This window comes from Neofelis nebulosa, chromosome 3, assembly GCF_028018385.1.
Source record: "Neofelis nebulosa isolate mNeoNeb1 chromosome 3, mNeoNeb1.pri, whole genome shotgun sequence".
In the NCBI taxonomy this organism is placed as follows: Eukaryota; Metazoa; Chordata; class Mammalia; order Carnivora; family Felidae; genus Neofelis; species Neofelis nebulosa.
Window position 1 is genome coordinate 77,389,371 of NC_080784.1, and position 6,659 is coordinate 77,396,029.

Below are 6,659 nucleotides of genomic sequence, written 5' to 3' on the forward strand. Positions count from 1 at the left end.
AGGAATTTGTAATGAGGAAGTAATTCTAAAAGTGGATATTTAAGTACAAGTATTATCATACCAGCATGAATTTATAATATCAAAATTTTGGAAGTAATTTAATTATCGAATAGGAATGAACTAAAGTAAATTATGTTCTATCCAAACATAGTCAGTCTACCACATAGTATGATCTCCATTTTATTTTAAAAAAAAAAAGCTATAAAATAAAACCCCTGTGTACTTTCAGAACTACAATGTATGGTTGTGCAAGTTGTTCACTGCACAGGATGCCTGCCCTTGGAGCAAGTAAGATCTGAAATCTAGCTGTGCTCCGCTTATCAAGCTGTACACCCTGGTTCAAGATTGCATTCATCTAGAGAACAGGATGCCTTTTTCTGAATTGCCCAAAGGGTTAGTATGGGCTAGCATCACCTATGTGTAAATCTGGACAAAAACAAAAAAGATTGAAAAAACGCAAACCGAAGTATTAACTCTGATTATCTTGAAGAATCAGGATTCTAAGAGATATTTGCTTCATTCTAATTTTTTATATTTTCCCAGCTTTCTACAATGAATATGTTACTTTATGGTAAGAGAATAAATTTTACTTTTTAAAAAAGGTTGTGTCAAAAATGCAAATCAAAACTACAAGATAAAGCCTCACACATATTAGAATGGCCACTATCAAAAAAAAAAAAAAAACCACACAGAAAATAAATGCTGGGGAATATGTGGAGAAAAGGGAACCCTTGTGCACTATTGGTAGGAATGTAAATTGGTGCAGCCACTATGGAACAGACTAGGACAGTTCTTCAAAAAGTTAAAAATATACTTACCACATGACCCAGCAATCCCCTCTCTCACATAAAACCAACAGAATTGAAAGCAGGATCTTGGAGAAATAGTTGCACACCCATGTTCATAGCAACATTATTCACAATAGCCAAGAGGAAAAGGTGGGAAACTCTGGCATTGTCCTTGACTATCCAGCTCATCCAAAGTCATGCCCACTTCCTGGAGACAGTGACTGGTCTATGCAAGAAACAAAGTTTGGGTCCACTCTTAGCAAATCAGAAAGGCAGTCCCAGCTCTGGAATTCTCCATAGGATCAGGCTGAGACTACCACAGTTCAACTGCTCACTCAGCAGGATCCTGCTCCCTTTACTCCCCTACAGGTGTTGAGCCTGAGATCAGAGTCCAATAATCTCCCTAAATGCAAATCTCTATTTTAGGGTCTGTTTACTGGAGGACCCAACCAGGAACAATTGTTAAAGAAATCTTTTCCTTTCCTGATAGTCTCCTATATTTTCTTCTTCACTTTTATACTTGATCTTTTATAATTCATTTGGAGTTTACTTTTAGATAAAATCAGGATCTGATTATATTTTTCTTCTTACAGTGAGCTAATTTTCTCAGTACCATTTACTAAATAATCCAATATTTCTTTGATTTTATTTCTCTATGGCAAATTGCCTATATACACAGGTGTGTTTCTTGACTTTCTACCCTGACTTCTTGGCTTAAAGATTTGATCCTGGAACACTGTTTCGAAAGATTTGGCTTATTTTTCAAAATTGTCTTTAGATATTCACCAAATACATTTTAGAATCACTTTATTGACATGCCTCCAAAAATCCTTCTGGGATTCTTTTTAATTACACTGAATTTATATTTTTGAGTATATTTTGAGTAGTTTAATCTTCAAAATGTTAACCCATCCCATCTCTTAGCAGGATATTTTGCTTCATTTATTCAAGTATTTTTAAAATATCCCTTAATAGGGGTGCCTGGGTGGCTCAGTCAGTTAAGCGTCCAACTTCAGCTCAGGTCACGATCTCACGGTCCGTGAGTTCGAGTCCCGCGTCAGGCTCTGGGGCTGATGGCTCAGGGCCTGGAGCCTGCTTTGGATTCTGTGTCTCCCTCTCTCTCTCTGCCCCTCCCCCATTCATGCTCTGTCTCTCTCTGTCTCAAAAATAAATAAACGTTACAAAAAAAATTTTTTAATAAAATATCCCTTAATAAAGTTATATAATTTTTTCCACAATTATTTTCTGTACTCCTTAATAGCTCAATTTCTGTATATCATATGGTTTTGTTGCAATTAAAACGTTTTCTATTACTATTTCTAGTAATTTCATTGCTGGTATGAAGGTATGAAATTTATTTCTATATATTGATCACACATCTGGCTCTCTTGCTGGACTCTCTTTGGTTCTCAAGTTTGGTTGAATCTGAAGAGGATTTATATAAATTACCAACATCTGAAAGTGACATGTTGTAATGCATTCACCAATTCTTTCCAGTCACCTAGCATTAGAAGAGGTTTCTCTCCTTTTAAGTCTCCAACTCCCATAAGAAAGCGGAAACTTGCTTTTTCTAGACTCTTGTACAGATAGAACATAGATTTTGAAAGGGACACTAATGAGCTAAAGGAGAAACCACCACAACGCATCATTCTGCAAGATATAGAAAACAGAGACCGGCTTGGGGGAGAGATTCTCTCACTAGTACCCAGTGCTCACAGCGGTAGTATTGGCAATGCTCACTGCAGTGTCCACACAGAGTGGGAACAGCACTGTCTCCCCTACAGAAGACCTGCAGGGTGATTGGTGTACATGCAGTTCCCAGTTATATGGCTTCTAAATCTGTATCTGTTGCCAATGTTACAGACTCAGTAAGCTGCCTAGTATTGTTTAATAAGTTATTTAATAAGCTCGATGTGGTTTTTATAGATTTTAGCAGAACTAACAGTTATATTTCACATTTATTGTTATCTTTTTGCAATGGCCAAGACATCAACTCTAACTTGAAAGGCAGTCATCACGGTAGAGATCATTTATTTCCTTCCTTCCCTTAAATACTGTACACACAAAAAGAACCTACCAAATTCCAAACCTTCTAGGATTAGAGTTATAGGAATTTTTTTTTTTTAAGGGAAGTAAATTTAGCTGGAGCTACCTAGAAATGTCTAATAGTTGGGGCAGCCGGGTGGCTCAGTCACTTAAGCATCTGACTTCAGCTCAGGTCATGATCTTGCAGTCTGTGGATGTGAGTCCCACATTGGACTCTGTGCTGACAGCTCAGAGCCTGAAGCCTGGCTTCGGGTTCTGTGTCTCCCTCTCTTTCTCTGTCCCCCTCCCCCACTCAACACTCTGTCTCTCAAAAATGAATAAATGTTAAAAAATAAATAAATAAGAAAGATCTAATAGAATGGTACTTGAAAGTTCTACATCAAGATGGTAATGTAGGAAAATCCTGACCTCCCCTCTTTCCATGAATAAACTGAATCAACAGCTACACATGAAACAACTTCCTCTGAAAAAACAAAAAACACAAACTAGCTAAGCAAATCCTATGTATCAGACAAAGGATGGGGGGGGAAAAAAACACATTAAAGCAGGTAGGAGTAGCTGAGACCATCTCAGACACACTGACACAAAATCAGGAGGGCAATCAAAACCTGGAGCTTCTACCTGAGGAGCTAAGGATTTTAAGCCTGCATTGGTCACATCAGTGTTCAACACCTGCACCTGAAAGAGAAGCCCGCAACATGCGAGCTTTGAAAACCAATAGGGCACATGTCCACAAGACCAACAAGGCTATAGAGAACTGAGAAACACCTCTTAAAGAGCTCACACTCTCATACTTACCCATCACAGGGACCAGTGCAGAGGCAGCCAATTTAGAGGAGCCCAAACTTTATGTAAACAATGCTTATTTAATTATCTTAAACACCTGTCTGGAGGGCAGGCATCTAACTTAACACACATCAAGGAACATACTGGGGCACTCTCTGGGAACAGAGGCTGGCATGCCCTATCTGCACTCTCCTTCTGCCTCACTCCAGCTCACCATTATCTCCTGGAAAGGAATAATTACCCTCCTCTGGTCTCCAATTTTTGTAGCTGTCACCAATGGACACCTAGATCACCTGGTGCTAGTAGCCAGTGGGACTTAATGCTTGCAGTTCCATAGGACTGTGTATGTTTGCATACTTTAAAAAATATTTTTTTTTTGAGAGAGAGATCATGAGTGGAGGACAGGGAGGGAGAGGGAGAATCTTAATCAAGCCTACGCCCAGGACCAAGCCTGTAGCACAGAGCTCAATCCCATGTCCTTGAGATCAAGCATTGGATGCTTAACCGACTGAACCACTCAGGTGCCCTTATGTTTGCATACTTTAAAAGCTGCTGTCTGAGTAAACAAAAAAATAAAAATAAAAATAAAAAATAATAAAAGCTATATCCTGAGGGTCTGGCTTCCAATCAACCTGAACAAATGTACTGACTGGGATCCTATTCTTTGGGAAACTGACAAGTTTCAGCATACTCTCAATGACTGGGATCCACTAGCAATAAAATAGGCTGCCTGGGTAATCATGAAGGTTTGAGAGCCTAGAGCTAGGGCAGGGTTGAACAATAAGTTTCATCTCCTAAACAAGGTCACTCCTCCAAGTCTGGGAGAGGTGGCTGTTTTATCAAAGACACAGAAACCAACAGAGTCAAACAAACAAATGAAATGAAGATACAAAGAAATGTGTTCCAAATTGAAGAACGAAATAAAACACCAAAAAAAAAAGTCCTTAAGGAAACAGATAAGTGATTTACTTGATAGAGAATTCAAAATAATGGTCAGGAAAAATCTCATAGAACATAGGTGAAAAGTGGATGAACAGAATGAGAACTTTAACAAAGATGGAAAACATAGAACTACTGGGGTGTGTGGATGACTCAGTTGGTTGAACATCCAGCTCTTGGTTTCAGCTCAGGTCATGATTCCAGGGTCATGAGATCAAGCCCCACATCATGCTCTGCACTGAATGTGGAGCCCGCTTGGGATTCTCTCTTCTCTCTCTCTCTCTCTCTCTCTCTCTCTCTCTCTCTCTCTCTCTCTCAAATAAGAAGAAAAAAGAAGAAAAGAAAATATAGAACGACCAAAAGGAAGTCACAGAGCTGAAAAATCAATAACTGAACTGGAAAATATAGGGATTCAACAGCAAATTAGATGAAGCAAAAGAAAAGATCAGTGAACTTTAAGAAAAGGCAGTGGAACTCACCCCATCGGAACAGCAAAAAGAAAGTGGAAAAAGAAAAAAAAAAAGTGGAAGCTGCCTTAGGGATTCATGAGACAACATCAAGTGGACCAACATTTGCATTACAGGGGGCTCAGAAGAAGAGGGGCAGAAAACATAGTTGAAAAATAATTGATGAAAACTTCCCTAACCTAGTAAAAGAAACAGACATTACAATCCAGGAATCCCAGACAGTTCCAAAAAAGATGGATCCCAAAATATCTACACCAAAACACATTATAATTAAAATGTCCCAAGATAGAGAGAGGCTGGGAAGATGCGAGAGTAAGAGAACCCTAAGCTCACTACATCCCACAGATACAACTAGGTAACATTCACATCAGTGTAATAACCCAGAGGGGACTGGGTGGCTCAGTCAATTGAGCTTTTGACTCTTGATTTTGGCTCAGGTCATGATGTCATGGTTTGTGGGATTGAGCCCCATGTTGACAGCACGGAGCCTGTTTGGGAGTGTCTCTCTGCCCCTCCCCTGCTCATACTCTGTCTCTCTCAAAATAAACAAACATTAAAAAAAATATGAAGACTGGGAAAACAAACTCCACAACTAAAGGTAGAGAATAATCCACACTAAAAGAGAGTAGGAAGGGTGAAGATGCCATTTGGGAGTGAAACAGACATTGTCTGTGGTAGAAAGGGAGCCGGTAGCAGGTGAAGAATGAAAAGGAGACTTTCCCCGGGGGGGGGGGGGGTGCTACACATGAAAAACAAATCCCTATGACATTTGGCTCTTAAAGCAAGAAGGGAGGAGACACCACAGACCCAGGGCTTGGAGCAGCTCAGAATAATAGCTCTTCAAGTCTGCAATAAAAAGTGGCCTCCAATAAAACTACATTGCAAAAAAATGGGAAAGAAATAGAATAAAAAGAGTAAAAAAGTGGAAGAGGCAGAGCCTAAAGAATTTGTGGTGGAAAAAGTACTGGACTGATGTGTAGCGAATGGGAAGGTGGAGCATTTACTGAAATGGAAAGAATTTACAGGTACTGGCAATACTTGGGAACCTAAGGGAAATTTAGATTGTCCAGAGTTAATTGAAGCATTTCTTACCTCTCAAAAAGCTGGTAGAGGAAAAGATGGTACAAAAAGAAAATCTTTGACAGTGAATGTGATGAGAGCAAGTCAAAGAAGAAAAGATAGACTACTGATAAACCAAGTTTGCCAGAGGTCTTGATCTTGGACAAATAATTGGTGCCACAGACAGCAATGGAGAATTAATGTTTCTCATGAAATGAAAAAATTCAGTAAAGGCAGACTTGGTGTTGGCAAAAGAGGCAAATTTGAAGTGTCCTCAAATTGTAACTGCTTCTTATGAAGACAGACTAACTTGGCATTCTTGTCCAGAAGATAAAGCTCATTGTTTGCATTGCTTCATCTAATATATAATATATAATATAAAATATAGAGGGAATCTAGGTCTTGATTTTTTAATTTACTCATGAGAAAAAATAACATTCTAACGAAAATCAAGTTTGATATGTTTCTTTTGAAGTAGTATTGGGGGGTTGTTGGGGGGGGATGGGTTCTGCAGCTATAGCACTGGTTACTTTGAACAAATAAAGGCTTTCTGTAATTGCTTCCTTTATCAGAA

At 39.0% G+C, this 6,659-nt stretch overlaps 1 pseudogene; it reads left to right on the top strand.

The window, feature by feature from the left end:
- Positions 1 to 5,890: 5,890 nt before the first annotated feature.
- LOC131508001 (chromobox protein homolog 3-like) lies at positions 5,891 to 6,447 on the top strand (annotated as a pseudogene).
- The last annotated feature ends 212 nt before the right edge of the window (positions 6,448 to 6,659 follow it).